The sequence below is a fragment of the Ixodes scapularis genome, unplaced genomic scaffold (genome assembly GCF_016920785.2).
Source record: "Ixodes scapularis isolate PalLabHiFi unplaced genomic scaffold, ASM1692078v2 PGA_scaffold44__24_contigs__length_19508400, whole genome shotgun sequence".
NCBI lineage: Eukaryota > Metazoa > Arthropoda > Arachnida > Ixodida > Ixodidae > Ixodes > Ixodes scapularis.
Window position 1 is genome coordinate 5,853,885 of NW_024609873.1, and position 9,737 is coordinate 5,863,621.

General features: G+C 45.8%; 1 long non-coding RNA gene across 1 annotated transcript; it reads right to left on the reverse strand.

Moving 5' to 3' along the window:
• Positions 1-332: 332 nt before the first annotated feature.
• Positions 333-8,189, reverse strand: LOC120838205. Its single transcript, XR_005798024.2, has 5 exons — positions 8,005-8,189; positions 6,074-6,177; positions 1,120-1,270; positions 924-1,024; positions 333-382 (listed from the first exon to the last, which is right to left on the reverse strand). It is a non-coding gene; the product is annotated as an uncharacterized LOC120838205 (long non-coding RNA).
• Between the last annotated feature and the right edge of the window lie 1,548 nt (positions 8,190-9,737).

The following is a 9,737-nucleotide window of genomic DNA, read 5'->3' on the forward strand; positions in this document are numbered from 1 at the left end:
TGTAGCACCGACTGCATGGCAAAAGATGCCGCTGCAGTCTTGCAGCGTAACTTTGAACGTGAGTAGCGCACTAAATTCCTGCCCAGCCTGTCAGGCATGCACATCCGTTCTGTAGAAAAAGTTGCAGTGCCAAACAAATCGCCATTAACTCTTTATTGTTACTGTTAGACAGACGAGCAGTGCTTGATGCTTCTAAAATAAAGTATAATTTTTGAACAATGCTGCATAGACAGCATGAGGTTTTCAAAATAAATTATACTTACTGAACAATGCAGGATACTTTGCTTAAAAAAAATGTCTGATAAACATAATAAAAAGCTCAGCGCATTCAAGGCCCACTTAAGGCAGTTCACATCTCTCTCTCCTGTGGTGCAGAATGTTCCTGAAAAGCAACGAAAAAATGTTACGTTAAAGATATGTGAGCAGTGGTTTACCATTCTTTGAAACAAAACTAATAAAACAGTGAAGTTCAAAGTGAAGTGACTCAAATATACAAGAATTGGAACTGATGTAAATAAATCACAAGCATTTTATGCCTTGTTTTTAAAGCACATTCATGCTGGATGTGTGTACTGTACGTATTGCCAACTTTTGTTTGTTAGATTCACATCAAATATCAGTGTTCTTAAAATTCGTTGTCTATGCATTCTTTTTAATGCATAATAAGGTACTATTACATAATTAAATTTTTCCTCCTAAAGAAACACTCCAAACAATTTTTTTTATTTAAAATTATTCAATACTGTTCACACCTGTAGTATTTGCTCTCAAATTAAACCAAAAAAGGTGTCACTGGCTTTAATATTTAAAGCATTCAAATACTCTCATATAGAAATTATGCTTTGAAGAAATTGCACACCATACTTACTGTTCTAGAAAAGTTTGATTTTTGTGCTAACATCAGCTTAATAAGACCAGCTTACCATTTGAGATGACTGATGTCAGGCAGGTGCGTGGCGAAGTTAATCCGTGACCATGGTTTCTACCTTGAAGTCTTCACATTTATGGCAGCTCTGCACTGCATCTGATAAAAGAAAGCAACAGAAGTATGACACCAACAATTCCATAAATCTGGTTCCATGTGAAGCGATCTGCACTACTGTTCCAGAGATTACTTACTTATGATGCACTCAGCAAGGTGAAGGTTCCTGAATGTCAACTTTCTCTTACGTCCTTCCCACAAAAATTGGCGCCCCAACTGGTCAGTCAGCAACCGCTTCGTGATCTGTCTCGTACAGGAAGCATAACCAGATCCGCAGACTTTGCTGAGCTGTCGAACATAAAAAAACATCCACATGGCAACCGCTTAGTGCAATCATAACTATTGATTGGATGTTTCTGTTTATTTTTAGTCAACCTTGGCAGGTGTTTATCGGCATCCATTTCTTCATTAAATGTGCTGCAAAAATATTCCAAAAGCCGGGAATCATAATGATAAAAAAAACTGCACCGACTTTAGTCAACAACATTAACAATTTAATCAAACGTTTCGTCTCCCATGTGGGAAACGTCGTCGGTGGAACCTTGAAGCAGGAATGAGCGAAAGAAACTTCAACAGTCCTATTTAAGCAAGTCCGCATACACATTGAGGAGGGGGCCGCAGCTGGAGTTACAAGCTGATGAGTCATTTCGGATGAACCATGATTACTACGAACCTGCTTGGACGCCACCTTTGCTCACGCGCCAGAGTGGACGCATTCTCAAAGTCGAAACTGTGTCCCGTATTCCAACAATGGTCTACGAGTTCCGTCTTCGCTCTTGTCGCATGCGTGGCCTTTGCCATGTCCCTTTTGTGACTTTCATTTAGCTTTAAACAGCATTGAATCATCAATCCAATTCACACATGAAGTTGAACAGAACGGTGCAAAGCCTTTTCTGTATGTTAATGTGTGTTCCTAAAATAGTACCGGTCGCTTATATACTACAGTGTACTGCAAAGCTGTGATACAGGCAACCTCTTAAGCTTTAACTCGCATCATTCTGTCGAACATAAAAGGGCTGTCGTAAAAAACCTACTACACCGGTCCGAACGCATTTCTTTTAATCCTCAATTGCGCACTTCTGAGAAAAAAGTCAAATTTGGGGGATTTACGTGCTAAACCAACGACAGGCATCTGGCACGCCCCAGCGGAGGACTGAGGATTAATTTAGACTACCTGGGGATCTTTTGACGTGCAACCGAAAGCTCGGTTACACGGCGCCTGCTCCGCAATAAGCCTCCGCCACATGGGGATCCGTAGGCCAGCGCTCTCGTCTCGGAGTTTACCGAGGCGGCTTGCGCGCTTCTGAGGATGCTGTTATTGTTGACCTGCTGATGAAGCGGAATTATCCGAAACGTTTTATTGATAACACGCACAAACAGATGGGACAAAGAAGTCAGGATAATGGACAACTTAGGACAGGGCAAGCAACAATACCCTATTTGAGAGGTGCTTTTGAGTCCATTCGCAGGGCCCTCGCCCCTCTGAATATCCGCACAGCTTTCAAACCCCACCATAAACTATGTGACTTCATTTCTAAACCTAAAGATTACACCCCCCCAGAGTCCCAGTGCGGTGTTGTGTATAAAGTGAACTGTCTAGACTGTGACACATCTTACATTGGGGAGACAGGCTGGAAGCGCTGCACTCGCCTAAACAAACACAGCGAAGACGGAACTCGTAGACCATTGTTAGTATACGGGTCACAGGTTCGACTTTGAGAATGCATCCACTCTGGCGTGTGAACAAAGGTGGGGTCCACGAAGGTTGGTGGAATCATGGTTCATCTGAAGTGACTGATCAGCTTGCAACTCCAACCGCGGCCCCCTCCCCCGATGTTTATGTGGACTTGCTTAAATAAGATTGTTAAAGTTTTTTCGCTCATTCCTGCTTGAAGGTTTCACTGATGATGTTCCCCGCATGGGAGACGAAACGCTTGATTAAATTGTTAATCTTGTTGAGTAAAGTCGGCGCAGTTTTTTTATCATTAAATTTGCTACTAATATTTATACCTGCTCTTATTGAGGCACTTCCGACATTTAAACTGAGGAATTTTGACGTCTTTATCTCAATATGGCGATTGGATTAAAGATTATACCACTGGGCACGGGCTTGGGCTTACCCGAAAGCCCAGACCTGGGATGGGCTCGAACTTTTGACTGTGGGCCCGTTCCGAGCACGGGCCAGCACGTTGATTGGCCTGGTTCGGGCTCGGGCCAGCTGTAATTGACCATGATGCTGACAGAGGCCATCGTAGAAATCGGCGTCTCGGTTATCTCAGCAACATCAACTCCAGGACCACTAGACAAGTACCCATGAACGTAGGCCCACCTTAAGACAGTGGACACCAGCGTCGTTAATCATGAGGTGAGCTTCAGGTTAATCCCAGTGGCGTGATGTTTTTGCTTGTGGCGATAAATAGCGGCAAACCAAAAATAAACGGACATTGAAGCCCTCTGTCAGGAATTAAAAATGGGGGACTCAAAAACATTAAAGGGACAATGAAGACGATTTTATTTAATTTTTTTAAGTGGTCTTTTTATGCTTCTTGGGAACATAGCATGCTGCCCAATTTTTTGCAGCCATTTGTGACGCGTATTTCTGTGCCTACGAAAGAAGTAAAGAAACCGAAACTGAACAATCTCCATTCTCGTTTCTGGGCCTCCAAAAACGGAGGTGACGTCAAGTGTGAATAGTCGGTATCGGTAGTATTTAGGAGATCGAGATTCTGGTTACCGCGGTGGGTTATAGCAGCGCGGTGGTGGGGTCGTTTCGTCGAATCTGTCAACATGGACAACAATGCCACTCTCGCGAGCGAGTTCGAGCTTCCGTTCAGTAACCCAACACAAAGGGAACGGGAGTACGTGTGTGGCGGCCTCCGCCGTCACCCGAGGGAGACCGCCCAGCCGGTAACGAGCGGCCCGCATGCCGGAGTGCCCATAGTTGCTCGTTGGCCGTTTCGCGTCCAGCGTAGCAAAGAAAAAAAAACATTTATGCTGCTTTATTTACGGTTTAGTAATCCTTTCCGGTCCGATTTATGCTTTTCATGGTTACTCAAGCGGAAATTAGAACAGTATTCTTAAAAACCGAGAACCAAAACGTGACTGAGGGCGCGTTTCTCGTTTCGACCAATCGCTGAGGCGTCTCTTGTGACGTCGCGCTTCTTGGCCTCGCATCGGTCACGTGAGCTCCGCTTCTCCTGGCTTCTCCCGCAACTCTCGGGGCGTCGCTCCAGTCGATTCCGGTACGATTATTACCGCGACTGTTTAATTGATTTGCGCGGCACACAAGCGCCGGTTTCGGCTGAAATTTGGGCAACGTGGCCTGAGACGTGCTTGGAACCCAGTTCAATCGCCAAAAAGATGTCCAAAATTGCCTTCATTGTCCCTTTAACGCTAAACAATCTCAACCTAATTGATCATGAGAAACACTTTCTCTCTCGAATAATAGCTGGGAAGCACTAACATAGCGGCAATGATGTAGTGGGGAAGCTTACAGGCCTAGTAAACAATTATACACATACTGGGGAATGCCTGGCACATATTCAGGTATGAATACATGCTCAGATCTACAAAATATTTTAGGAGAAGATACAAACTGCAAATTAGTAGTCTTTCTTAGAAAACACATTGACGTATCTTAATGAAAGTGCTAAAACCCATAAAAACACTTGATTACAATTATTTTAATAAAAAAAAAGTTCTGAATATGTACATGACACCAGCAGTCATAACTTTGATTTAGTTCATCGCAAGCTATATTTCTCTGGCAGCAAACGAAGACAAACCTTTTAACTGTGCAGTGAACCAGAATTAATACAATACGACGAAGTTTCCGTATACCACTTTAAAATAACCACAAACAACGCTTTTCAGATCAGTATGTTTTGCTATAAAAGGCTTATTATAAAGCCATAGTCCTTACAATATATTATAAAGCTTTTAGTCTTGCTGCATCCAGTTGTGGCTTTGCTTAGCCTTTGTGCGGTTTGAAGGTCTGCCGGTTACAATTCGCCAAGGAGGCCATCTGTGGCGGACATAATTACCAAACCTTACCGGATGAACATTGATTCCCTCTTCTATTTGAGAACTTTCGTGTGTGAAGTCTTGTTGAGCCACATGCTATTGCCAATGCACACATAGAAGACATAAACTTCAGTTCATCTTTGAAGCAGCACTATGTACAGGAAATTTACCAGCGCAATATTCATGACTCCAGCGAAATCGACGCCGCGTAGCGGCAGGGCCGAGAAGCTCAGGAGAGGAGGTGGTCCCGACTCTGTCGTCTGCTATCGCTGCTTGGTTCTCGTAGGCAGCATAGAAACAAACATTGTTTCCAGTAATTATTTTAATGATTCCACCGGGTCCTTCCTACGCACTGAGTAGATGAACGTTTCTAGGGTCGAAAAATCGCTTTGCATTCAAATGTAACACCGATTTTACGCTGCAGTGCAGGAATTTGTGATGGTCCGCATGCTGAACAACGAAAACGACCTTCTTTCGTCCGAATTTTGCCTGAGCAGCGCGCCATCTATAGTCCGCTGAAGTCGCGAATAACCTGGACTGGGATTGAAAACAGGGGTCCTATTTGTCAACGGCATGCCTCAAAATTAATTTTGTTGATAAAAAAAAAATTGTAGCAATATTTACGCGGCAAAACGCAATTTGAGTTTGGCACAAAACCGAACCGGTGTAACTAGCAGGTATCCTTCTTACCTCATTACTGTCAGAGTTAACGATTTGAATGATTCGACGTGATCCCTCACCCTCTCCTCCTCTTCTTCATCTCCTCTCTCTCCCCCAACGAACTAACAAACGAACACGCACGCACGCATACACATACCTCTTCTCCAAATAGACACAGACTGCGCCACGCCTTGACAGATATAATTCATTCTAACCTTAAGCCTATCAGCACAGAAAAAATGTTAAATCACATAACCTTTACCTAGTTTCTGGGCATATGAAAACAAACACACGGCACTTCTATCAATGAAATTCCTTGTACTTGTGGCGGCATAACTAAAGAAAATCTCAAATTTAAAATACGTCTTATGAATTGCTTCGCAAGCGCAAAAATGAAATTACAATTACCTGTCTCATACAAGCTTCCACCAGCCCTCCCGGGCAGTCACTCATCTCGTCGGAGGTACTAGCACCCGCTTACTGTCACTGGGTTTCCGCGTCACTCTGCGATCCTGAAACAACCGGCGCCGAGAGTTACTCCCACATATTGTGCTTAAAGCTGCAATTTTTAACTTAAAGGGGCCCTGCAATCATATTTAAGCGTCCACCTTTTTTGCGGTTTCCACGTCTCTTGAGGTTCGGGCAAGCCAGCAGGCACGGTGAGAGTAACTAAATATCGGTGCGTCATATTTTAACCGGACGACACGGAAACCTCCTCCACCGACGAGGGCGACCCACGGTACCGAAAGCACACAAAATGTGACGTCTTTGGTCCTTTGCTTACTACTGGTCAGAGCCGTTAAAAGCTTCTTTTTAGTCGAAATACATGATATAAGTGGCGCGAACCGTTTCACTTATTTATAAAAGTAGTTTTTGTTCAGTATTTTAGATCAGGAAAGAAACAAATGCAGTTCATAAAGTACGGAAACAAGAAATGACCCGTCGACATACCCGCCACCAAGCGGTGGAAAAGGCGGCGCATACTAGAAAGGAGTAGTGGGATCAGGCGCCGACACGGAAAGGTTCCGGATGTACGCGGCGGCGCTGCGGTCGTTTGGGCAGGAGCATCCGACCGGCTGCGAGCGTTCCGAAGGCCTTCGGCGAGAAGCTTTGTCTTGGGTTCTGGCCGTTTCGCGGTGTGGCAGCGCAAAGTAGCTCCCACTCTGAACCACTGATCTCTATGTCTATTTGCTGGATCGCGTTTGACCAGCTCCTCCTATGGACCGGAATGCGGTCACTGGCGGCCATCTTTAGGTAGAGTTATATCATCTCTAGCCATCATAGTAATATGGCGGACAGCGCAATGGCGGCAGGCTGCCATAAAAATAGCCGTAGATCTAGTACACTGTACCGTGGGTGACATTTCGTGCTTGATTGAAGTTGTTCGACGAAGCAGATTCTTGAAACCCGGCGTGAACGGTAGCCTCACCTTTGAGGACCCGGCAAAAGTTCTACGAAAGCGCAGCACCGGGGGAAAACAGCGCAGCTCGCATCAAAAGCAGACTCCTTACCGTCGTCTGCTTTCGATGCTTCTTTCGATGCGACTTTTGATACGTGCTGTGCTGCTTTTCTCCCGGTGCTGCGATTCCGTGAAACTTTTACCAGGTCCTCAAAAACCGGACTACTGTTCACGCCGGGTTTCAAAAACATGTTTCGTCAAAAAATTTTAATCAAGCACGCAACATCACCCACGCTATTTTGACCGCAGCCTGCCAACCCACCTGCCAAAACGCTATCTGCCATGGATGGATGATAGCGGCTGCAGCAGCTTACATTGGCTAGAGGTGATATAACTCTACCTAAAGATGGCCGCCAGTGACCGCATTCGCGGAGCGGGCAAACGCAATCCAGCAATTGTCATAGAGATCAGTGCTCTGAACTGATCTTTACCCCGTGTTTGCTGTCGTTTGTGGCCAATGAAGTGTCACGCCGAATTAGTGTTTAGTCGCGCAGCAAACGCAATGAAAGCTGGTCTGGCTGCCCGCTGCATACAGCCTATCCAGAACACGCTTCAATGGCGCCCTCTCGCGCCGTCGACTCGGAGTGCGGCAGCCGTGAGCGCTGGATGAGCGCACTACTTCTCCTCTAGTTCACGGCCACTCTCAAGCAACCAAGGACGTCATGAGGGAGGCTATTTTTTGCTTGTTCTTGTAATTTTAATTTGCTTATAACTTTTAAAAAAAAGGGAATTTCGAGAAAAGAAAAATTTCACTAAGTTACTACGTTCAGTCCGCTCAGGTTCGGTGCAAATTAAAAATTAGTAAAAAGGTCATTGCAGGGCCCCTTTAAAGGAGATGGTCACTAGACAGGGCACAACGCGTGTGGAGACTAGAACTTACCAAACAACTTTAGGATCCGCGCCTTGAAGAAGCCCGATTCCGTTTCGTCGCAAGGCTTGACGGGCAGAAATTTGAGATGATATGTGGCTCATGGTCGTCCTCAAGACGTACGCTTGCATAATCGTTCGTAAAATTCCGGCCGCTCAACTGGTCTCGACTCTGCAACGCGCTGCAACGTGCTTCACGCGGTTAGACTTCCCGCGAACGTTGCTTCGGCAGCTTCGGTTCTTCTTCTACGCTTCCTTGTCCTCCGGCCGGACCGTTCGGTTTATCACGTCGGACCACTTCCTGACGCAGGGGATGTATCACGTGACTATAATACTTCGTATTTTAACTCTTGTTTTTGTTTGCTGAAGTAAACGAATACTTAAAAATTTACTTATTGACCTTAATTTAGCAAAACATTTGCATAAATTGCACTTTGAAAACTTATTTTGCTTTTATATGTCATGCGGGATCATAAAGATCATACATACTAAGTCTAGAGGAAAAGGTCCGCCATTTTCCCATACATTCTGGCTGCCGCAAGCGGCGGATCACTGATCTCTATGACAATTGCTGGATCGGGCTTCCCCGCTTGTTCGCTGCAGCGCAAGTGAAGCCACCGGACTTCACTCGCTTGGGATACGATTTGCCGTTTTTGCTAGCCTTTGCTGCGGTTTTCCAGCGTGCTGTGGACACGTTTTCTACTCGTTCGTCGTCATTCGCCGAAGAAGTTTTTTGAAGACTCTGTGTATTGTTGAGACTTGCCGTTGTGAACACGTGGAAAATTTTACGAAAGTGCAGTGTCGCAGGAAAAAGGCACAACGCGTCGAAAGGAAGGGCTGGCGGCGTGTTCAAAGCTTCCTTGGCACGCCGAAGTGCCGTGTCTCTGTGCCTTCGCACGCTTGGATACCGACCAAGAACCGACGCCGTGTGTATGTGTCTAGTGAGTGCAATGTCCGTGAAGCTGTTCGTGCCTCTGGATCAGCGTCTTTTCCCCTCGCGGTTTAGGAACGAGCTTAAGCGTCCACTAGCGACGGAAGATGGGGGGAAGGTACGTCTTTTTTTCGTCCATAGACGATTTACACAATACCGTGCACAACAGCTCCTCATCACTGATCCGTGCTGGCTTATTATCAACCTACTTAATTGCACTTGACGTTTGAGCGCGGCTCGCCTAATTGTAATTGGTCAGCAGATTGCACACGACCATATCGGCCGCGCTTCAAAGATTTTCATTCTCGCCGTCTTGTACTTTTGCTTTCGAAAACCCCCCTGGCTCCACAACGTTGCCCTATTCGTGCTCCCACGGAATCTATTAGAGTAGATTTGGGACATCGCCATGGTTCATATAGTACATAAGAACACGTACAGCTAGATCGCTCCCTTTTATTGATAGCAACTCACCGGAACAGCTGGACGATCCAGAACTCCGTGGCCGATATATATAAATGATCTAAAGGCTTCTACGCGCGACACACGTTCAGAACTTTGGCGCGGCGTCAATTCTTGACCGGTATCCAAGCGTGCGAAGGCACAAAGATGCATCACTCGGCGTGCCAAGGAAGCTTTGATCACGCCGCGACACCGGCGACACTTGTTTTCGACGAGTTGTACCTTTTGATACGGCTTCACGCACATTGCACTCGCAAAACACATCCACACGGCGTCGATTCTTGGTCGGTATCCAAGCCTGCGAAGGCACAGAGACACGGCACTTCGGCGTGCCAAGGAAGCTTTGAACACGCCGC